This window comes from Etheostoma spectabile, chromosome 18 (genome assembly GCF_008692095.1).
Source record: "Etheostoma spectabile isolate EspeVRDwgs_2016 chromosome 18, UIUC_Espe_1.0, whole genome shotgun sequence".
Taxonomy (NCBI): Eukaryota; Metazoa; Chordata; class Actinopteri; order Perciformes; family Percidae; genus Etheostoma; species Etheostoma spectabile.
This window is the reverse complement of record NC_045750.1, coordinates 3,347,749-3,372,748: the sequence shown is the minus strand read 5'-3', so window position 1 is coordinate 3,372,748 and position 25,000 is coordinate 3,347,749. Positions and strand designations below refer to the sequence as shown.

The 25,000-nt window shown below is 42.9% G+C and overlaps 1 protein-coding gene across 3 annotated transcripts in view; it reads right to left on the bottom strand.

Moving 5' to 3' along the window:
- The window catches only part of hivep2a (HIVEP zinc finger 2a), a 111,412-nt gene that overhangs the window by 77,342 nt on the left and 9,070 nt on the right, over positions 1-25,000 (bottom strand). For all 3 annotated transcript variants that reach the window (XM_032542728.1, XM_032542729.1, XM_032542733.1), the window contains exon 2: positions 20,179-20,224. The gene's annotated coding sequence lies outside the window, so the exon portion shown is untranslated. The remainder of the gene's footprint in view (positions 1-20,178; positions 20,225-25,000) is intronic.

The following is a 25,000-nucleotide window of genomic DNA, read 5'->3' as shown; positions in this document are numbered from 1 at the left end:
CTGTCAATCTCTCATCCCTTTAGCCTGCAAAGGTATTCCTTTTCTTCTTTCCTTTCAGTCCCTTCTCCCTTTCCTTTTGTCTATTTTAATTTTTTTCTCTTGGCCTCTCTTTCTCTTTAAAATGCCTCTCTTTCAGTGTTTTTTTCTCTCTTTCTCTTTCCCCTCCGTCCTCCTACCCTAAGCAACAGTTACAAATTTAAAGGTGCTCTAAGTGATGTCACACGTTTTTTTAGGATACCTGTTTGATATCCGACAACCATTGGTGGCTGGATTCTTTTAGCCAATGAGAAGCCAAAAAACATATCGATACAGCATAGTATCGTGATATTTTCCGCATCAATACACAGACGCCAAGTATGGATCTTTTATCAAATATGTGTTGGTCAGCTTGTCTGCTTGACAATCCCACTTTGCAGCAATAAAATTAAAGTGAGATGAACTGTTTCTTTTTAGATAAAACAGATGTTGACAAATTTCCTTTTGGGGACGTCATTTGAAATTGGGGAAAAATTAGAAGTTGGAAAAAAGGTTATAAATTGCAATATATTGCAGAATATTGCAATATGTTTAAAATCACAATTACATTGTATCGGGGCATAAGTATCGTGATGATATCGTATTGGGAGGTGTTTGGTGATTCCCCCCCCCCACTCCTAACCCAACAGTTGTCTAGTCTGCTCACGCTCTCTCTTTTACACCCGCGTCTCTTCTTTTTTGCCTGTCTTTCCTTAATTTTACACAGTGCCTTCTGCAATTGTGACCACTCAAGACAATGCTTGTTATTCCGCCAGCGGTAACGCTAAAATACGCTGAAAATACGCTGAAAAATACGCTGAAAATATACTGAAAATACGCGCCAGGTCTATTTTTGACAGAAAAAAAAGGCTCGGGCTCGAGTCGGGCTGGCAAAACACTTTGATTGGGACGCTCCCGGTGTGGTGTGACGCAGACGACGGCGCCAAACCAGAATGGGACGCATCCGCGCCTGGTGGAATTTGGCGGTTACTCCTTGTTGTGAACTGACAAGCACACACAAGCAAGCAAACACAATCTACACACACGTACGCATACCTGCATGCAAACTACTGAGAACGCCTGCACGCAATTGCCCACATGTGGAATTTTACAGACACACAAATATACACACACACACAAACACACACACACACAAAATGCTTGCCACACACAACTGTGAGTCTTTGAGCTTTCCCATAAAATAATGCACAAAACACACACACAACTTTGGAAGTGGAGCAGAGAAAATGCAAGGGCTGTTCTTTCCACAGCAGACTATCTCTGCTGCAAAGCACCATGGGAAACACTGTGTAATCCTAAAACAAGGTGTTCCACCCAGGGGACCCTGACAAACCCCTCAACTGGGGAGGTAGCGTCTCTTTCAAACAGCACATTGATGCATTTGAGTCCGTCCTGTAACGTTCACTTGCCTGCTAGTGCTCCGTAGTTTCCATTTCTAAACAGTTCAAATGATTTGATTGCATTTGACATTTTCTGTCCGATATTGCAATTTAAGCTGTAATTATATTCCATGAGCTAAACGTGGGACCTTTTACTGATTGTCTACCAATTATCTCCCAAGTACTGTACTCTGTTTTTGTGTTTTGTCGTGTTCTTTTATTCAAAAGTCAAGTTGATAAAGCTTCACTGAATTTAATAGAGAGAGAGAGAGAGAGAGAGAGAGAGAGAGAGAGAGAGAGAGAGAGAGAGAGAGAGAAATGAGAGGGACCACTTTAGCCTCTAAGCCACGGGGGGACCCAGTTGAGTGTTATGCAACCAAGCCATGACAACACACACACACACACAACACACACACGCCAGCTGCCCCTAATGCCAGCAAACTGAAAACTATCTGTGTCTATTTGTCTATCTCTGCTTCCCTGTCTGTCTCTCTCTTCCTCTCTCCTCTCTCTCTCTGACTCCACGCCGTCTGTCATGTTGTCAACCTGTTTGCACGGCATGGCCAAAAGTATGCGGACAAACCTGTCTGTATGTTTTTGCTCTTTTTGTACTGCCAACGTTGTGTCACCAGTTTGGGGAAGACCCCTTCCTGTTGTGACATGACATTGCTGCCTTCAGACCGAAAATGGCTTCATCGGCCTCAACCTCAACCCCATCCAACACCTTTAGGTTGAACTAGAAAGCCGTGTGGGAGAAACCAGACCTGGTCACCCAACTTTAGTGTTGGACCTCTTGTGTCTAACTGGGAGCAGATCCGTGCTGCAGGTTCCTCCCAGAAGAGAGGAGGCTGTTACAGCAGCAGTAGGCCTACGCCAGGGTATTTAGAAAACCCCAAGGGATGTTTTTCTGACGTAACTCTTTCTGCTAAACTGATGCGAAGATGCCACATTGAGGCAGGGTGTGTATTGCGAGCCTGCCGGTTACACAAATACCTTCATATGCAGTATACCTGTGTAAATTATCAGGAAGGTATGAAAAAACAGATACCGGCCACGCCTGAGCAGCAGATTATGCCTTTGGTGTCGGGAACACGATCTCATATTGGTTTGATGTCTGGGCGTCCACAAACTTCTGACCATGGGTTTCTCTCTCTCTCTCTCTCTCTCTCTCTTCTCTCTCTCTCTCTCTGTCACTCTGCCGGGGTTTCATGTTGCCCGCGGCACCTGTCGCCCCCTGGGGGTGGAACAATGCGCGCACACATACACACACACACACCACACACACACACACACACACACACACACACACACTTGCGCAGACAAACACTCAACATACTTGAGAAGGCGATCTATTATAAGTATTGCAGTGTGTGTATATGGGGCTTCCCACTCATAAGGTGACACACACACACACACAGACACAGACACACTCACACATACACACACACACCCACAGACACACACACACACACACACCACACACACACACCCCTTATGCCAGCAACCTTCCCAGTAGGCTGGAAGAAGACTAAATACAAAACCTTCGAGTTCACCCCCCCCCCACACACACACACACAAAGCAGTGGCCAGCTGCTCAGGTACAGGTACAGCGGCTGACGTCAGCTCTTGAAGGTTACGATGAAAACATTCTCAGCAGATCCAGCCTGATTGCAAAAAAAAGCGTGTTTACCCCAAACTCCTGTTCATTACAGTGAGCGAGTCAAACCTCAAAACACAAAGGTTATCCTCGACTGTAATTATAAAAAATCTAACTCAAATCACCCCGCATACCTTATTTGTGCACCAGAGAAGTCACACCTGTCACATGGTGCCATGATAAAAGCAAAGAAGAGCAACATTTTCTGTGTTCTGAACTCTTAGTGTCAAATTTGGAGGAGTGGTCTTGTGTTTAATGCATGAATATGAGCTGGAGAGGGGCTTCTTCCATTTAGTTTGAACCCTAGTGACAGTAGTTTGTCTTTCTGTTTGTGTCTGTTGGGCTATCTGTCTCTCTGTGCGTGTCCTCCAGCCCAGGCTTGCCCCACTAAGCTAAATTTATTCCGAGGTTGTCCCCGCGGACCCTCGAGCTATGTGTCCTTTTCACAGAAGCACACTGTGGTCCCAGAGACATCAGCGGTTTCCAGTTTAGTGTTACAAGAGAAAACTACGACACAGTACACAAACACACAATAACACACTCACAGGCAAGGTCTGTGATGATAGCGGTGTGGGTTAGGAGGACACAACTGTCAATCACAGCCGACCAACTGAGGCCAGCTAACCCACCGGCCTAAAGGGCTTTTCACTGAGGAGGAATTAGCTGTGATGATATCATGATGTAAAAGACACACACACACACACACACACCACACACACACACACACAAGCAGTATTTTAAGGTATTCTGGTGGAGAAAAGTGCAGCGTAAAGTTTGTCAAATGTAGTTTCCAACTGAGACAAAGTCGGCCGTTTTATTTACATTATTTTGGCAGTTTTGGTCGCTTTTTTTAACGTCTTTGCCGTTTTTTTGGACTTTCTTGTCCAGTTGTCAATGTTTTTGTCACTCTCCTTTACTGTCTTTGGTGTTTTTGTTCATCGTTCTGTCAGGTTTTCTGTCAGTTTCTTTTTTTCAAGATTTGTTGCGTCTTTTGTTGCTTTTCTAACTTTTTTTCTGATGTTTTTGTCCTTTTCTCATTTGAACTGTCCGTGCCTCTAGCATTGGCCTATGCTGCCTATACAACGATCTGGCCCTGAACTGAGATAATGAAAGTCATAACTCTAGCTCAGATCAAATAATAATATTAATGATGCCACTTTCAGTCTTCAGTGAAGTTTTTTTAAAGATCAAACTGGACGTGCTGCGCTCTACTTTGTGGAGGAACTCTTGCTCCGTCTCTCACCCCGAGCCGACAGGAACAGAAGCTGCCAGGCTGGCTCTGCGTGCGCCTGTGTCAGTCAGCCAGCGGTTCGTTAACTAATTAGTGAGCTCGTTTATCTCATTAGGCTCTGATTGATCTGCCAGCTGATGGACTGGCAACCGAGCGTCCTGTTTGTGTCGGCAGTACGTCAGCCGGAGCGGGCTAATCGATATGAACAACACAGAGAAGAGTTTAACTGTTGTGTAACGTCATTATGTGGCAGCAGCTGTGTGTGTGTGTGTGTGTGTGTGTGTGTGTGTGTGTGTGTGTGTGTGTGTGTGTGTGTGGTGGTGGTGGTGGGGGGGGGTTAGAGTTGCACCAATGTCACCAAAAGGGGGCCCCTTCCCGGGCAAAAATAGGCAGATAGCACGGCTAGCTAGGCTTTTTAGGTATCTGATGGTCGGGGCAGGAGGTGGATCACAGCTTTAACGTGTAAAACATGACAACGCACCACACACCACACAAAGGGACAGGTTTTTGTAACAGTGATCTTCAAGGGAGAGTAAAAATTCCCAAGTACAAAATTTTGCGTTTGGTATATTATTTTTTTCTTTTGCCCATTACATCAGGTGTTTTGTTAGGTTTTTAGAAATATCAAACTTTTCCCCCAAGGGAAACAATTTTTACATTTTTAAAAGGGGACTTTTTTCTTCCTCCTCTCTTACTTTGATCAAGGTGATGGTGATTTACATCCACTCTGAGGGGATCTCCCGTTTTTGTCTTTTTTCAGGTTCATGTTTTTTGGTAGCTCAATTTTCGGGTTTTTTCTTGTTTTTTATTTCAGCGCTTTGTTTGGACATCCGCCTCGCTGTGACTACTTTCCCCCCCCGGGGGAAAAAAAAGAAAAGGAAAAAAAAAAAGGAGAAGGGGCTACAGGTGACGAGTCCCCTGCTTCCCCACAAAAACCCCTAAAAACAGGTTTTTAACAGCCAAACGAGGATATGGGACCTAGAAACCCGGAAAACTTGAGGCGTGTTGGGGAAAAAATTCAGAGGTGGGGTGGAAAAATTGTTGTTTGCTGCTTTTTTTTTTTTCCCAGGGGGGGGAATTTCCCCTTCCCACCGGGAGCTGCCCGAATAACCCCCGCGCGCCCTGCACTCACTGGGGGTTTTTAACCCGACCTCGAGGGGCCCCGGGTTTCTTCTAGGGGGCGTTTTTGGTGTCGGAGCGGAAAATGGCCAAAAAAAGTTGAAAGGGTCAAATAGTATTTTCCCCTTTTTTTTTTAAAAGTTTTTACAGTAAAATGCCTAAAAAAAATGCAATCTCCAAAGGCAGACCCGTGGGGGCCGTAGAACCCATTTCCCCTTAATCTGGAGTTGAAAGGTAAAAGGACCCGGTTGAAAAAAGTCCGTGTCCGTTCCCCGCACAAAAAAATACCAACGTTAAAAAGTCTGTAAAATCAGGGGAATATCCTCCGTTTAAATAAGACGTTTTCGTAAGGTTTTACGGTGTTTTTCCCATTTTGGGATTAAAAGAAAAAGCTCTTTTCCCAATATTGGTTTGCGTTTTAAAGGCCGATAAAAACAAAAAAAAACAATACAAACTAAAATTGAACTTAAAATCCAAAAAAAAAAACCCCTTTGGGGTTTTAAAAAAAAAAAATAAATTCTAGCTCTAGGTTTTTTACTGCGACTAGCCCTTTTAAAAAAGATAGAATTCCTTGGCAAGCTAGTTGCAGTCACACAAAAAGACTAAAAAGAAAAGCTGGGTCCCCTGGCATGCCACATAAAGTGCTCCTTCTGTGGGGCTGATGGGCGTTTCCCGGTAGAAAAAACCTTTATTGATTCCGTTTTAAATTTTATATCGATACGGGGGAGGAAATGAAGTAAAAAAAAGAAGCAAGAGTTTTAAAAAGGTTTAAATGGTGAAATGGGTTTATTTTTAAAAAAAAAAAAAGTTTTTCAAAAAAAACAAACCCCACACACAACACCACACACACACCACCCAACACACAACACACACACACAGTTCAGTTCCCTTGCAAGTTTAAAATAACCCCTTTGATTTCCCCTTTTACGAAAGCTCAAGGAGGGGAAGAGAGCCCCAAATTGAAAAAAATCGGTTTTACCACACACCACCACAAACACACCAACACACGCGCACGCACAACACAAAAGTTCTGCGACCCCTGCGCCCTTCAGCACAAAATTTGGGTCAAATAAAACAGGCTCTTTCGTAAACTCATCCCCCCGCCCTACCCCGTGTGGTGTGGTGGTGTGTGTGTTGTGTGGTGTGTGGGTGTGTGGTTGTGTTGGGTGGTGTGTGTGGTGGTGTTTTCGCGAGGGGATGGTAATGAAGCCATCTTTGCAGGGCAAAAACACGAACAGAGGGGTAGAAGGAAGAGAGGGAAATAAATATAATCTTGGGCCCCGGCGCTTGAGAAACAGGCGGAAGGAGGGGAGAGGAGGAGGGGAAAGGGGAGGGAGGAGGAGAAGAAGAGAAGAGAGAAGGGAGGGGAAAAAAGAGGAGGAGAGGAGAGGAGAGGAAACGGGGGATGAAAAAGAAGAACAAAAAAAATAGTGTTTCCTTTGGGGCTAAATACAACCAAATTTACAGTTACAGATTTGGTAACGCATCATTTTTTTCCCGTAGCAGCTTCCCGTAACACCCCAATTTTCGGGGGTTCAAAACCCGGGGAAACCCCCAAAAAATTAAACTGCTTTTCTAAACGTGACACGGACCAAAAGTTACACTCAATTCCAAGCCAGCCACCCAGGAGGGTTTTTACTAAATCGTTTGCACCCCCCCTTTAAAAGTTCTTAGTTTTGCAGCTAAAAAGCAGACCCAGCGAGGCACTGGCAGAGACCACTTTACTTGGCTGCAAGCGAAGACCCGCAAAAACCACGAGACGCCCCTGTTGCTGTTCTGGTGAAAACCTGGTGGAACCAGGAGTTTTCAATTTGTGTTAGAAAAGGCCCAAAAAAAGGGGTTAGAATTGGGGGTCCCGGAGGGGATTTTGGGTAAGGGGTTTTTTCCTACTTTTTTTCCCCCCTTTCCCCTATCTTAGGGAAGAAAATGGAAGCGGGAGATTACATGCATTGAAAATTGGTCTTTTTTTTTTTTTTTTTCTCAAATTTTCCCCCCTCCAACTGGATTTCCCCCCTTAGATTTCAAAAAGGGGACTTTAGAAAGAACGTGGCTCTTTGTTTTGGCTCCAGTGTAGTGCGGAAAACATTGGAATTGGGGCAATCCTGGGTTTGAGAGTAAACCAACCGGGGTTAGCGAAGGCTTTCTGGACGTTTTGTGCCCCCACTCGTCTGGAAACGGTCCCTTGATTTAAAAATTGTCCCCCACACAAAGTTCTATTTTGGTTGCTTTTTCCCTCCCCCAAACACAGGGCCATTCAAACAACAGATGTCCCAAAATTTTTGTGTGAACTTGTGAACCAGTTCCCGTTTTTTGAGATTATGTTTTTTAATAGATACAAATACCCTTTACCCCCGTGTATCTTTTGGGAGTTCCCTTAAAAGGGGGCCCCTGGCCTTATGAGGTTTTTTAACATTAAAATTAGTCCCCCCCCTGCCTATGGGCCCCCCGGGCTAAAATGGTATGGTGTAAACCCAGCCCCGGGTACCCGCTCGCCTTTGAGAAGATGAAAGCTAATAAGCCGATCTGGACTTGCCCCTTTTTGAGGTTCAAAAGGCAAATCAATTGCATCTTAAAATGTTTGTGAGCGGCCCCAGGGGATTGTGGGGTCGCATTATTGTAGGGGGGGGTTTCGATTTTTGTGCATAAGGGTTTTAAGGGTCATATAAACCGTAAATGCGAATGATTGCCCTTTCTGAGACTATTTTTTTTGTTTTAAATTTTGGGGTTTTTAAATGTATTTTTATTTCCCCGGTGCACTCAAAGTTGAACAGGAAATATCTGTAAAACCTTCGACCTTTTTTAGTTGTTTATGGGGACTCTATGGACCCTTTTCCCAAAAAAAAACCCCCCAGGGGGGGTAAAAAAATTATTGGGCTTTCCAGAACCCCCCCCTCAGATCCAGGCCCAAGCAGCCTTTCCTTTGGGTACTGTACATAATGCGCCTAAAAAAGCAGCACCCCCCCGGCAAAAATAACAATAACTGCGTCGCCACCCCAGAGACCTCTCGCCCGGGCTGGAACCAACCTGACATTTTGCCACCACAAAAACCAACGGGAAACTTTAACGGCCCGACGAGAGGAGAATGGGGTATATTAAATGTTTTGGTTGGTAAGGAGTGAAGACCCAAATCTGAGGGGTTTATGACAGAAACACTGGTAAATTTTTGCGTGTGTGTATTGAGGGTCGCAAGACTGATAAAAGGGCTCCTTTTATGCCTTGGGTTTTAATATACACAGAATTAAGGCCGCACGCGATCCCCAATCTCGCAATCTACGCCCAGTGTCAACGGGTAAACAGCAAAAAAGACACACAAAGCGTCAAAGGGCTGATTCTATCAAAAAAAACATCCAAAAATTTTAAAAAAAATAAAAAGCCTGAAGCTGCCTAAGAACCATCCGTGGGGGAAACCAAAAAAAGCAATTCTTTTCCAAAGTGGAAAGTGCTTTTTTAAGCCCCGCTGGTGCTCTTTGGATCTTTTATATAGGCCCGGGGGTCCCCCTAATACGTATCTGAGGGCTCTTTTATATAGACCTTTTGGTCCCCTAAAACTGATCTGAGTTCCTTTTTTATGACCTTAGGGTCCCCTAAAAGATCTGAAGTCTTTATATAGACCCGTGGTCCCTAATCGTATCTGAAGTCTCTTTTTTTACCTTAGTCCCAAACTGATTAAAACTTTTTAATAGACCCTTTGTGGTCCCATACTGTACTGAAGTCTTTTTATATAGACCTTAGGGCCCCCAATACTGTATCTAAACTCTTTTTTTTAGACCCTTTGGGTCCCCAAAACTGTATCTGAAGTCTCTTTATATAGACCTTTTGGGTCCCCAAACGTTGAAGTCTCTTTATTAGCCTTTTGTGGCCCCAAACGTATCTAATCTCTTTTATAGACCTTTGTGGTTTTCCCCAAATGTTTGAAGCTCTTTTTATAGCTTAGTGGTCCCCTAATAGGGTTTTAGTCTTTTTAAACCTTTGTGGGGCCCTAATTTTGCACACTAAAGTGGGTTTTAATCGCCAGAAACAGGTCTCCTAAATTTTAATTTTAGGATTACCGATTTTGAAAATATTTTACTGAGGTTTTGTTAGAGGAAGGGGGAGGGGGGGGGGGGGGGGGGGGGGGGGCTCCGAGCGAAACTTCAGCGACCGTGGGGGAAGAATGACATGTTTCTTTGTGCCCCGTAAACATAAAAAAAAACCCCAATATAAAAAGGGAAACTATACGGGGGATATTTTTGCACGTCCATTTAAAACAATTATTTAAAGCTGCTGCTCCGTCCCCGGGGGTTTGGGAATACCAGCGTCCTTTTGACTCAACACTTCGTCAAAAGCTTTAATAAAAGAAAATCTTTTTTTTGCATTTTGGGGGGTATTTTAAATTGGGATTTAAAAAAAGATGAGGGGCGAGGATTTTCCCCGCGCGGATAAGTAGCGACGGTCTACCGGAGGCCTTCTTAACCCCCGCCATGAGCAGAGACAAAACATGAGTCATGGTCCAAAACACAGTGTTGAAGCCCGATCCCGTCTAAATAGGTTTTATGTAAGCAAAATAAGGAAAAAATGTCCGAAAGGACGGGGCTCACCGTTCACCAACATCCCCCGATGTGCCTACTTTGATGCAAAAAATTCGATTTTTTGGGAAGGCTTCGGAGGGGGCGCCGAAATTTTCGTTTTTTTTACAGGAATTATGGGGAAAAATTGCAAGAATTTCTGGCCCTACTCAACGTCTCGCGTTCAAACCAGGGGAATTTGATAGGCAAAAAAAATGTCTGATGACATTAAAACGCTAACAAAAAATCACACCACACACCACACCTTACGGGGAGTCTAACCCAAGAGATCAACACAAAACCCCCAAACAAACACACACCAACACACGGCGCATGGCTGAAGGGCGATCCATGTATTTAAGTTTGAGAAGTTAATAACGGGCGGGAAATTTCCGCACCGTGATGTGGACCACAGGTACACAACCCCTTTTAAAACAAAAAGCGTTTATATCTAAGGGGCTTTTGTTTGCAGTTTAAAAGATGAGCGGAGAAAAGGAAGAGAGAGAGAGAGAAGAGAGAGAGGCAGAGAGAGAAATTGTACGGTGAAAAGGGGGAAAAAAAAAAGGAGGGTTGTTTTTGGTTTTTTCGGGGTAAAAGGGGGATGAGGAGAGGTAGAAGACGAAAGGATGAGAGGGAAAAACCGGGGGAAGGGAGAGAAAAAGGCAAGAGATTTGGGAGATGACAGGGGGGAACAAAACCAGGGGTGAAAAGGAAAAAGGGAGATGAAAGATTGGGGGCTGGAAGGGGGAAATGAAGAAAGGGGAAAAAGGGGGAGGAAAGGAAACAGTAAAGGAGAGGGGAGGAGAAAAACAGGAGGAAGTTTAAAAGAAGGAAGGGGCAAAAAGGGCTGGGGAAAATATTGGGAAAGGAAAAGAAAAAAAAGAAGAGGTTTAAGGGGAGGGGAGGAAAAGATATGGGACGAAAAAGAGCATAAAAAGAAAAAAAACAATAAAAAGGGAAAAAACCCGGAAAAAAGAAGCCAAACCGGAAGAGAGAGGGCGAAGGGAGAGGAAAAAGGGGCCCCTCAGGAAGAGCGGTTGGAAAAGGACGAGAAACCGAGGGAAAAAAAGGGGAGGCAGAGGGGGGGGGTAAAGGGGGGGGAGGATTTAATCCAGAGCAGTAGACGACTTTAAAAGGGGAGGAGGAAGGGGGGGATCAGAGTGATTGGAGGATGAAACAGGAGGCAAAGGGACAGAGGGAGGGATGGATGGAGAGAAACATTCAGAGGGATGAAAGGAGCGAGGGAGATAGAGAATGAGAGGGGAAAGGTCTGACAGTAAGAAAAGTAAGGGATGCTTTGGATGTGTAGAATTCCACTCATTTAGAAATTTCTGGATTACATTTCTTTAAAAATGACATTAACAAAAAGATAAGATAATGCACGAGCTAACACGTCAAAGCTGTCACGACAGATGTGTCGCACTCTAACTGTTAGATGGAAAATGTACAGGTTTGAAAAGAAATGTCACCACTTGGATGTGGAGCTGTTGTCTGTGAAAGAGGATGAATTTCAAAAGCCCAGTTGTTTTTTTTCCCGGTTGGTTTCTTGAGATCAACAAGAACCTTCATCAAGAACCTAGTGGTTTTTGATGGGGGGGGGGGGGGGGACCCCACACACACGGGGAGAACATACAAACATGGTCACCATGCAGGTATTCGTGATCAAGGGTGGCAAGGAAGGCATTTCCCGTTGCTAGGTAACAACATGCTGTTATCTCATTGGTTGTGCTTTTGAAAGGTCAGCGGCAACTAGGTCGTTTTAATGCTACCAAGCCCTCACCTGCAGTTATCACTGCCATTCATCGTGGCGTCACTTTGACAGTGAATAACTTTACATCTGAAGACTATTTGTCCGTTATTTGGCTCCGTAGAAGACGTCTTTGTAAAAATAGGCTAACGATTGTGTCGTAACCACGCAAATTGCTGTCATAGTCGACAAATCACCGTATTGCCGGGAGAAGCACGCAGACAGTTTGGACTTACATCAACTGTTTAGGTTTAATTACTAACGTTAACTAGCATGTTAGTTAGCAGTAATTAGCCTGTGCCTATATTATCTCCTAACATATACCTCTCCGTCTCTGCTGACTGGGAATGATTGAGATTTCTCTTGCACAGCTACCAGAAGACTTACAGTTTTCAGACAGATTGCCCATGTCACATCTACGTCTTCCACCTCAGTTGGAGGCTGCGCAGTAACGCTCAGCCATCACCGGAAAAGTGCTTCTATTTTCCTTCAATAGTCTCCGTCCAGAACAACGGGATCTGTTGGTCCATTTCTTTAACTGTCTATGTGCACGCCAGGGGCAGCGCAGCGCATAGTTGGGTGGCCGCCTATCATGTGTAGGCAGCTTAATACGACACAGGAGTGTTTTCTGGCCCCATATCTGAACTGCGGTTTAAAACAAGACTGCGTTTGCATGTGCACTGACATCCTGGATTTAGATTTTCTCTGGTTTTATGCTCACGTGGAACACAGAGACACCTAGTTATGTATTTTGTTACCGCAGTTTTCAGCAGATCACCGCTGATTTTATTTCATCATGTCAAGTCGCATTTGCATCATTAAGCATTCTATTTTTCACTATGTAACTGGAGATAATGTACATATACCATATCCAAGTATTTAGGTTTCTCAAAAGCGGGAAAAGAAATGTTTTGTAACCAGTATATGATGTTCACAACAGAAAAACACAGTTCAGATATGTCAAAAAACCTTCAAATTACCTGAATACTGTGCAAGCAAACTCTCTTGCTCTTGATACTTTTTGACATTTGCTAGAATCCATTCTCAGTGAATCCAATCTGACTACACCTGCAGTACTCTGAACTTAACTTTGGATTTGTTTTGCTGGAGCTTTCCTTAAATTACTTTAATTACTTGTATTTCTAAAATGTTGGAGAGAAACAGCTTTCGATCTTTAGCTCGACCATGATGGATGCCAAAGTGTATCCAGTGCAGGTTCCAACGGGTTTTACAAGATAAAGGGTGAGGAGGAGGAGAACAAAATCCCACTAAATGCCAAGCAAGCTTATTTCTCTAAAGCTTTACATTCTTACTTCCACACAGTCAAATTGGGAGCGGCCCAATGAAGCCACAGTCCTCTGCAGTTGGTGAATGTATTGCTAAAAGGTATGTCTCTCCGATAGTTGTCTAGAAGGGGCAGACATTAGACTTGCATTTGTCCCCAGACGCACTCAGGTATTATATGTGTAATATACATTTTTTTCACAGTTAAACACTTGTGACTGCAGAGAAGACACACATCAAATAAATTCGGCAGGGACGTGTTTTCAGGTTGTGCCAGATTTACTTTTCCTCTTTGAAGCGCTAATATTTAGCCCGTTAGGCCACTCTCTGCCCCCACCACCATTAGCATGCGGTAATCCCCTGACGGACGGGAGACGCAAGGTGCTAGCCAGCTGCGCTAGCTTTTTTTAAGCCTTAATACCCTGAGTATGAGTGAGCTAGCGTGGAGCTAATCAGTCTTAATGCCATGCATATGGAGTTAGCTGCGGAGATTGCTAGCCACTGTAGCGTCGGCTAATCCTAGCGGCTATGCAGGAACGAGCCCAATCCCTCGTTTTCCCCCCAAATATGTCAATTTTTAGAAACTGCAGCATGAGATTAAGATTAGAGGGAGAGAATACAAAAAGATCAGAGAAGAGAGGGGAACATTTGTTGGTTAAAAAACATTTTTACTGTAGCACTAAACATGTTATTTGGGAGGGGATGCCCTGGGATGACACGGAGCTCTCGTTTCTGCAGAGGCTGAAATGTTTTTATGTAACAGAGACATAAGAGCCCGCTCTGGAAAAGAGGGTAAATTAGAAGGGCAAAAAAGGGCAGGAGAGTAAGGAAAGTGTCTCTCTAATATTGAAAAAAAACAGCTGATGTGAGACACACACCACAGGCTCTTACAGCGTTGACTTCCTGTGCGAGGACAGGAAATGATGTCATGCTGGTGTGGGCACAGAAATATCTCGGTGGCTCTTATCTTTGAGTGCATGTGTGCGTCTGTACGAGTCCTTCAAACCGAAGCACCTGCTGCTCTCTTTCTCTCCCTCAGTGTAGAAAATCACAGCCTTGGTTGGACTCCCATCCTCCTCTTCCATTTCCTCCAGCTCCACCTCCATCCGTCCGTCACACGGTACAAGCCCCCGCCAGAGCACTGACATGGCTCTCTCTCTCTCTCTCTCTCTTTCTCTCTCTCTGTTTTGGGCAGGAAGCCACCAAGTGGCCCAGCAGAGGCGAGCCACCTGTTTCTCCCTGGCAGAGGAGATCGTGGAGGGATGGAGGGAGTGATGAAAAGATAAAGGCAAGGGGAAGTGACACACAGGGGGGAGAGGTGAAGCGGGAAGGGCCCGTGATGGAGCGAGCGGACGGGAGAGGGAAAGGAGGAGGAGGGATGAAGGAAGATGTAGGGGGAAAGCAGACAATGAAGACGGGATGGAGCCATTGAGGACAGAAGGTTGAAAAAAGAAGAGCACGGCGACGCGAAGGGATAAGTACATAGTACAGAATAGGTGAGGGCCGGGTGAGAGGAGGAGAGGAAAGGAAACATGACAAAGTGAAGGATGCTGAAAGGGATGGAAGACGAGAAAAGACTAGAGATAACGGAGAAAGCGCTGGGCGGAGGAGGGGAGGGCGCCTGATTACGATCCCACCTTCCCTCGCTTGACCTTGTCCTTCCTCCATTCATCACTCCATCCCTCCACCCACAGACATCATGTCTTTCTCTGAATGGCTCTTCAGCTGAGAGGTCTCCACGTCATGCTGCCGCCACAGGTGACGCGTTTATGACTGAAGACAAAAATGTAATTCACGTTTAGGCCGAATGCAAAGTCCAAAGCGTCGGAAATGGAGAGTTCAGAGGAACATGTGGAGGGTGCGAGGCCGGCCTGCTTGCTTCTTTTGGGGAATGATTGTAAAGATTTACAAATGAAAATAACCCAAAAGATTGTTATGGTGGTGTAGCCAGACATTACTCCACAGCGCTGTGGAGTGCCAGACTACTGTTTTACTATGTTTATTACAGCTTATTACAGCGTTACTACTGTTATGTATAGTTTCTGTTTACTGCTATTGTACTTATGTTTATAACTATTTAATAGCAGTGAAATCTTTATAAACTGTTTGTTACTGTACCAATATGTTTGTGTGATGTCCCAAATTCTGCAAAAAAAAAAAATACATCCCCTTCATCCTCAGCTGTACTTTGAGTTCAGCGCTTATTAGCACTGTTTGTTTACCACACAACAGACTACTTCTGACTAAGGGATGAAAACGCACACACACATATAATATATATATATTAAAATATATATATATATATATATGATATATATATAATATTATATATATATATAAACACACCACACACACACACCCCACAGTATATTACTGATATATTATATATATATTTATTAATATATATATATATATATATATTATATATCCTGTGCTATAAAATGTATATATGGGATGTATACACATATATATACACCCTACTGTACACACACATATAAATGCAGAAATGTACACACCACCATTGTACATTATGCAGTACGGTCTCTTCTCTCACACACAACACACTCATAGAGCATGGACAGGAAGTGTGGCAGGCTGCAGAAGCAACAAAGCCGTCATTTGCATGAGGAACGAGGCGGAAGCGAAACCAAAGCTCCGTATTGTGCGCACACACACCACACACACACAACACACACACACACACACACACACACCACACACACACACACACACACACACACACACACACACACCACACACACCCACCACACCTTTCCATTTGATTTGAATCACAAACAAAGAGGTCAGTGGACTTCTGGTTTTACCTGGAGGAAATGGGAACCAAACTAACTGCTGTTGTCTCGGCAACAGTCATATCCCATAATGCTATTTAAATTTCTGCCGCTATGTTATCTCACTTGTGGCATGCACGCTGACTGGCACGCAAGCACACGCACACGCACACACACACTCACACACAGAGTTTAGGAGAGAGAACATGCTCACCCAAAGGCCATTCATTTGGACACAGCTGTTAGTCAATGATCATCATTCTGCCCTTTGTGTGTGTGTGTGTGTGCGTGTGTGTGCGTGTGCGCGTGCATGTGTGTAGCCGCCAAGGGCACAGCTTGCATCCTTCGCACCAAGCCGTGGTCACCATGGCAACAGGACATACACTCTTTCCTCTTCACCTTCTGCGTTTTTTTCTACTTTTTCACTTGAACATACTATTGTGTGGGAGTGGAAGTGAATGAAAGAGAGAGAGAGAGAGAGAGAGAGAGAGAGAGAGAGCGGAGAGAGAGAGAGAGAGAGAGCGGAGAGAGAGAGAGAGAGAGAGAGAGAGAGAAGAGAGAGAGAGCGAGAGAGAGAGAGAGAGAGAGAGGGAGAGAGAGAGAGAGAGAGAGAGAGAGAGAGAAGAGAGAGAGCGAGAGCGGAGAGAGAGAGAGAGAGAGAGAGAGAGAGAGCGCATCTAAGTGTGTTTCAGTTCACTTCCAGGTCGATTCTAACCCATCAGTGAAAAACAGAGACTAATGTGAAGCTCTCATTGGCTCACTGTCCACTGTTTTTTTTAATATTTTCAGTATACCTCCTAAATTTACCGACTCTGTGGTTACCATGGCGTCACACATCCATTAGGTCCTCCATCTCTCTTGTATTTCTTGTTATTTCACTTCATTTAGTCAGTTTTATTCTGCTAATTTCTCTGTCTTCAGTTCTTATCATCCAGTTCTTTGAAGATGTTGGCTTTTTTGGCTTTATTGATTTAGGTTGTAGTTTTGTCATTGCTTTGTCTATACAGAGTGAGGAAATTAAAAGAAAAATCATGAATAAATGAGTGGCGGTAGCTTTAAATTAACGTTCAAGTGACACCCTCTAGCAGCCATTGAAATCATGAGCGGAGCGTAATCAAGTTTAATGTGATGTTGTGATGGAGCGACAGATGCCGTGCAGAGTAGAGGTTGGATGCATCATGGATGTATGAATTTAACCCGTTTTGTTCCTATGGGAGTTGCTCACAGGTGCATGAAGCCAAAAAAGTTAAACTTCCAAGTATGAAATTCCCCGGATGATCGGTGCTGCTTCGGCGCTACACGGCCCGTAGAGCAGGCGCACTAGAGACCTCCGCCGGCCGAGCTGGCTACTTCTGCTTTAGCGCTCGCTTTTTTGAATAGGAATTAAATTATTTGTAATCGTGTGGCTCTTCTAGACTTTTTAAAAGCTATTGCACCAAATTTCCAGCGGTTGCGGAACGGCGGTGGAGTCATTAGGTTTCCAATAAAGTCAACGTGTCTATTTCCACTGACTGCGTAACGGCTGCGTCCCGACTCCGTCCCGGCTCCAGCGATCGGGAAGTCAAGCACAGAAACAAAATAAAACATCCAGTTAATATTTTAAATAAAACAGAGCGTGCTCATGGCGGATCATATCTCCCTGCGCTACACCTGGAAAACAGCACAGAGTTGTTTACTCCTCTGGATGGAAACAAACTGTTGTTAGTTTTGTGGTTCTAGTCTACGTGAATTTGCGAGATCTCATGGATCCTCGAGACTTCAGCTGTCACTCATGGCTGCAGCCGTTCCGCAACAAAATCGGACCTGGTGGGTGTTGACGGACGGCGCAGCACGCCGCCGTCACGCAGCGGAGCCGATCCGCAGACATTCTGCAACCAGTGGAAATTGGGGGTAAGTCTATGCTTTTTGAGCCCCATTACATCAAGGGACAGCTGAGAATATATATATGTATATATATATACACATATATATATAAATAAAAGGTGAATGTTCATATTATTTACAATGGCAGGCTGACAAGTGGTGAAACCACTTAAGGAAAGGAAAGGAGGGCTAGAGAATAAATAGTTGTGTTAAATTGGCTTCAAAGCCCGTCTCCCTCCCTGGGGGCCGGGGTTGGATGGGTCAACAAAACATTGTTTTAAAGCACGGCCGCTGACCACTTGTTTTCTACTGTAACCATGACCACGAAGGTCCCCTGAACTTATTTTAACCCAAACCATGATCTATCCCCAAACTTTACCAAGTTGTCTTTGTGCCTAACCAAACCTTAACCAACGTGCCACATCATAAATCAGATTACTTTTGAACAGGGATTTTTCAAAGCAGCAGACAAATTTGACAACGCCTCGATGTGTCGTCCTAGACGGCACGGACAAACAACGTCTTTCTTCCTTTAATTTGGATGACTCGTTGGCAAGAAGACACGCTGTCTGTCTGTCTCTCTGTCTGTCTCTCTGTCTGTCTGTCTGAGCAGCTTGCCTCAGTTTGGAGCAGCAGCCAAAGACAAGTGTCACCTTCTAGGTTATGTCCTCATAACCCACCTAACACACACACACACACACACACAACGTATGAATTTTACATGTGCACAGTCTGCAAGCACTGCTGATGCACATCCTGTATGTGTGTGTGTGTGTGTGTGTGTGTGTGTGTGTGTGTGTGTGTGTGTGTGTGTGTGTGTGTGTGTGTGTTGTGTGTCTGTGTCTGTGTTGTGTGTGTGTGTGTCTGTGTGTCTGTGTGTGTGTCTGTGTGTCTGTGTGTGTGTGTGTGTCTGTGTGTGCGTGTGTGCGTCTGTGTGTGTCTCTGTGTCTGTGTGTGTGTGTGTGTGTGTGTGTGTATGTGTGTGTGTGTGTGTGTGTGTGTGTGTGACAGAGATGACACGGTATGAAGTTAAAAACCACACATTTGTCTCAGGTGCAGATAATATCTGGGCTTTACATGATCTATTTCTGTGCATTGTCTGGGTCAACAACACACACCCACACACCCACACACACGCACACACACACAGTTTCTTCTACTATCAAGCCTATCTGCCAGCCATCATGCATTTAAAATGCAAACAGAGCCAAAGACCAGACTTCACAACATTACTCTTCTTCTATTCTTGCATCTGTCTTTCTTTTCAAGCCTAATCTTTAGCACAGTAGCCATTACACACATCATTCTTCATGTTTAGTCCTATATCTGTTTATAGTCACATTTCTCTTTATCTATCGCTTCATTCTGCCACTTCTACCACTACTACTCTATTCTCTCTCTTGTGATTCAAAACACAAAACTGTGTCCTTTCTCACCGGCATGATCCTTGGTGATCGTTGTGGGGGATGGTACTGCTTTCATATACTTATTTTTGAAATGTTGAGAACTGCTTTACCAGATATCACAATGTTTCTTCATGACCATGTCATCATGTCTTCGTAGTCACCAAAAAACTGACGCGTCATGTTAAAATGACTCAACACTGTCTTGGCAATGAGACAATACATGAGAAATGATTCACATGCGTGTGTGGTTGGGCACTTCTGTTATTCTAGCCCCAACACAACAGCCTACTGTTTAGCATATGATCAAAAACTACGTTTTATTCATGATCAGTTTGTGATGTGTTACATTAAATATGTGATCCGTGATGGGTTCCGAGATTTTATTTCAGCCAATGCGTTCCGCCTCTTTTGCTCTCTACATGGACCGTTTACCTGCATGCAACCAAAGCCTGCTCAAATGCGATTGGTCAATACTAAAAGGACTACAAACGGAAAACACTTCCGATACCAAAACCTCCAGATTCTGCAACCGTATGTCTATGAAAATTATATTTGTTATAACAAAAAATCCCTCTACTTTGTCATATCACAATACATCATAACCCTAAATGTAAAATCATTCCATTGTATCTTATTAAAACAAGAAATGCTTGTTTCCTATTATATGATAAATTGTTAATTAAAAAAATGCAAGATTTATTTGTCACGTGACTCCTGTCGTCTTTGTTAAAGGACAATTCCGGTGCAAAATGAACCTAGGGGTTAATAACCCATGGGTACCGAGGCGACCGTTCTCTGGGATATGGGATGTGTTTTCATGCCAATCATATGTGACCAGTTTTAGCGCAAACCGCTAATTAGCATATAACGCTATTTGTCTATCGTCTGTTTCTCCGTGTGCGCCTCTCGCTCTCTAACAACGGTTGTTTTTAAAAAGACGGCCCTTTAATCCCGCCATTTTCTCCACTCTCTATTCTGGTTAGGAGTTGTTTTTCTCATCAGTTTACAGTAAATGTATCTTTATCTGCTTTCAGATTACCACATATAAAGTTTCTTTACGTCTACCCGAGTTATGACCTCTTGCACAAACACACACAGTTGATAGTTTAGTGGGTCCTACCTGGTGTATCTGTCCTCCGGTCCAGTCCACAAACTGGTCACAGCCGCTGGGGGAGAAAGAGAGAGAAGGCATGATAAAGACACACGGTACTTTAATGTAAATCCACCTGTTGAACACACTCTCTTTACTGTGAGGCCATTTGCATTTCACATGGCTTCCTCTTTCACTCGAGCCATGATGAGTCCTGGTATATCCAGGGTGAGACAGTGCAAGCATGCAAAAAAATAAATGGGCTGGGCGATATGGAGAAAATCATATATCACGATATTCTTGACCACTTACATCAATAGTAACATTGCAACGATACTGTAGGGTTTACAATCGGTGCTTTTACAAAATATTTTTGAACAATGAGATTTTCGATCATCAATAATGTCGTTAACAGTTTCAAGTGAAATTATGGAGAGACAACATAAATATGTATTTCCAGCTATATACCGACTATGTTAACATGCATGCACAAAAATGATGTAGTGTTAAAATAAATCTGCATTTCTTCAAATATTCCCCTCACAAGAGAAAACAGAGTTAGAACTGTGCATGTTTTTATCAAGTTAGACAACGTATATAATTGTATATCATGATATATGATTTCATATACAGCTTAAGTAAAAAAAAAAAACTGAGAACACTGTCGACGCATATACGACGCCATCTTTACAATAAAGGTTGCGTTTAGGACGTACATCATACACACCACAGTACATTTAGGACGTACATCATACACACCACAGTACATTTAGGATGTACATCATACACACCACAGTACATTTAGGACGTACATCATACACACCGCAGTACATTTAGGACTGTACATCATACACACCACAGTACATTTAGGACGTACATCATACACACCGCAGTACATTTAGGACGTACATCATACACACCACAGTACATTTAGGACGTACATAATACACACCACAGTACATTTAGGACGTACATAATACACACCACAGTACATTTAGGACGTACATCATACACACCGCAGTACATTTAGGACGTATACATCATACACACCACAGTACATTTAGGACGTATACATCATACACACCACAGTACATTTAGGACGTATACATCATACACACCACAGTACATTTAGGACGTATACATCATACACACCCTTTTTTGAGACGTATCATGATTTTTGAATTAACCTTTCAGAATAAATGTATTGACGCTCATGCAATTTTCTAATGATTGTTTGCACTGATATTTTATGAACCACCATGAGAATACACACATGACAGGGTTGGGTCCAAAACTGACATATGGCCAAATCCATTTGGATGCCCTATCCCAACACATTTATGGGATTGTTTCCCTCACAGTAGACCAAGTCAAAGGTCCCATAATGTAAGAATTGAGATTTTCCATGTCTTATGTTGATTATGAAGCAGGTCGAGGTGCTCTTTAAACCTGGAACATGGAAAACTTGCCTCTCGAACACATCTCCAGGCAGCGGCCGCATACACCGGCATGAATATACTAAATGTATGCAATTTGGTTGTTGGGCTGACGATGTCCGGTTTGTAAAACTGTAACATATCATAATTGTAAGCAGCAGATTACTGCCCATTGCTTTAGAATTAAGTGTTCAATAGTCACACATGGGTGTGTAATGTTCTGGCATCCATATACTTGTGGCCATGTAGTGGAAAAATAAAAGCATACATTGTGAACATATTCTTAATAGCTCGTTTGAAAGGCCAAAAGGTCACAAGACTCTCTCTCTGCATATAAATATAAATGTAGTATTTCAATTTATGTCTGGGGGGAAAAGCAGCTGTGTTGTTTTTGTAAAATAAATTTGCGACATCAAATGTGACAATGCTGATCCTGTGGCTCGCAATCTGAAATTTCCAAAAAAAACACCAAAGTCTCTGTTGATTTTTGAGTGTTAGACACCAACATTTCAAACCCTTCGATGAATCCAACAACAACTAGATGATATTCTATCTTCACATCCCTCGTGTCATCCGTTTGTCATCCTGATTTTCAGTGTTCTTTAGTCACTCGTTTCTTAAGCCTGTTGGGGTTTCTGTTCTGTCTCCCCCGCTGAGATTGGATGTCTTTTCATCCCCTGATATTTTTTGAAGTCTTATCTTTTGTATGGATATGCAAATAACTCAACCTGAACCTACAGCAGTTTAATTGTGCTACCGCTGACTCCAGCGTGGCAGATAATATCAGACTGGGCAGCGGCGACTGGGAACAGCACACCAAGCTCAACATAATGGTGTACATTCAAGATGTACTATTAACTTTTATTTCAATTGACTTCTAACTTAAATACACCTTTTTTTTTAAACACATCAGTTCATAAGCTGACAGTAACTGATCGTCTTGCAGCCCAGAAAACGGTTCTACAAATAAAAAGTGAAAAGTAGATTATAGAGAAAATGGCAAATGTTTCTGATTATATGTCACAGTTTCATATAGTAATAAAAAATATCAATGAAACTGCTAAATGACAAACGCAAATGGTGTTTTATAATCACTTTTTGTTCATTTTTTTTTAATTTTCTTTTATTTTAAGTTTTAAAAAACAAGTACTGCTTTATTCGAACAATAGAGCTATAACACAAATAGATTTTGAGATTACAGTTAAAAGAAAAACAAACTCTCACATTTGATTCCGACATATTCAGTCTGTGACGTGCAGCTCCATTTATTTTGCCATTTTTGATTCACCTACTTTCCCCAAACCTTCCTCGTGTGCGTCAGTTAGATTTCCTACATTTCCCAAAATGCCACTGGACATCCCCTCATAGAAAACCCTGAACTAGGTACATTGAGCTGGGTTTCACATGTACGTAGTAGTACGCTATGAGTTATTGCAACAGTTTCACACGTTTTAACGTTTTCAGCTTGTGGTTTCCTGTGGGTGCGAACAGAGTGTAGTTCTCCCGGTATGACTGTTGAACGTCGGTGCAAAATAACGGCAGTAGATTGAGAGTGAAAGATTTCAAAAGTCAAAGGTTTCTTGTGTTGTAGATGACTGACACATTAATCATACTGGGAATATGATGCCGTGGCATATGAGCAGGTATCCAGCTATTAAGAAAAAACTAACTTTAACCCTCATGTTGTCCTCGGGTCAAATTGACCCGTTTTCCTATATCAATGTTCTTTTTAATTACCCAAAATAACTTGATTGATTCCACACAACGCTCTTTGGCAAGTACAAATCTCTACTTTCATTAATTTTGGGTCTTATTCAATTTTACAGCATTTGAAATAAACAATTGAAGTAGTTTTTGAAATAGTATTGAGTAAAAGTTGACATATTCCAGTCTGTGATTATCCATCAACATCCATTACTTTAATTTTAGTCTAAAGAATTCCTAATTTCTGCTTTTTTAACTCAAACATTAGGTATAATTTACTATAAATGAGGTTTAATGACCATAAATTCCAAAAATAACTGTAAAACTAAAGTTAATAAGTTAGTGTTATATAGTGTTGAAAATGTAAAAAAAAAGTGAAAAACATTGAAAAAAAACGTCAAATGTGTTGAAAAAAGGGACAAAAACGTAAGAAAAAGTTAAAAACATCGATAAAAAGCGTCAACAAAAGTGTTGATTTTTTTGGGAAGACAACACAAGGGTTAAAATGGTTGCGTAGGAGCTGTCGATAAGATTAGATCAGATAGCATTTTATTAAATCTGAATTCAGTATCAAATCTGCATCCTTTCAATTCTTCTTATCATATCTGTGTCGCTCTCAGCAATGTTAGGTAATAAAAGTTATGACTATCCAAAGAACCAAAACTCAAGGTTTGCCAAACTGTTATTTATCAGCTGACACTGCTCTCGGCTAAAACACAAAGAGAGTTGTTTGTTCTCTCTTAGCATAAAGACATGAACTTTCTTACCAGGAGTCAGATGAGGAGACTGATAGCAGCCTCCTCTCTGTGCACGGTTTATCCGACGAGTGGTTTATGAGCGCCGAAACAGAAAGCCTGGGGGAAACTGCTATCTGTGCCCGCCAAACTGCAGACATTTTGGCTTGTCACTGTAGGGAAAGCACAGGTGTAACTGATGACATTTAAAAAAACAAATTCCATTTAGGTGCGTTAGGTCAAAGGTGCGCTAGGCCAAAGGTGCGCTAGGCCAAAGGTGCGCAAGGCCAAAGGTGCGCTAGGCCAAAGGTGCGTTAGGTCAAAGGTGCGCTAGGCCAAAGGTGCTGGTATTGTGAAGGCCGGCTAACTGTCACACTGCCTTACTGGGACACTTAATGGAACTGAACCATCGTTAACTATGCTACTTTCACCTGTGGTTTTTTCCTACTATGACAAGTCAAGATGTCCACCGTGAAAAAGGTCTATCCATATTTAAAAGTAACATGTCATGTATTTAATACTTGCACAGACAAAAATCAAAGACCGTGATTTCTGGGCTGTTAGCTTACTTAGTTAGCAAGGTGCTAGCTGAAACAGCAGGGCCCAGTGTCTCTCTGCTTCTCATCGTGAAGCTAACTGACAGATCCCAGGTAATTTGGGGCTATATCTCGCCAGTCAACAGGATACAACACTAGTGTCTCATGTCTCGTTTGGCTAGCAGTTTCCCTCCGCATCTCACGGACATGTTCTCACCTCAATCTTGGCAAGACAGCAACAAGCTGTCACAGCATTTCAGAGTATTTACCTTAAAGAGCTTTTCATCAAGTGGGACCCAGGTCAATAAATGTTGCTAATGCAAGCCAGAGAGTTCCCACTGCTGCTGCTTCACATGTAAAGCTTTCTTCAGCATTTGTCAAAGAGATTAGCTAGATTAGCTTTATAAATGAGAGCCGACTACTGTTCAATGAATATTGGTCT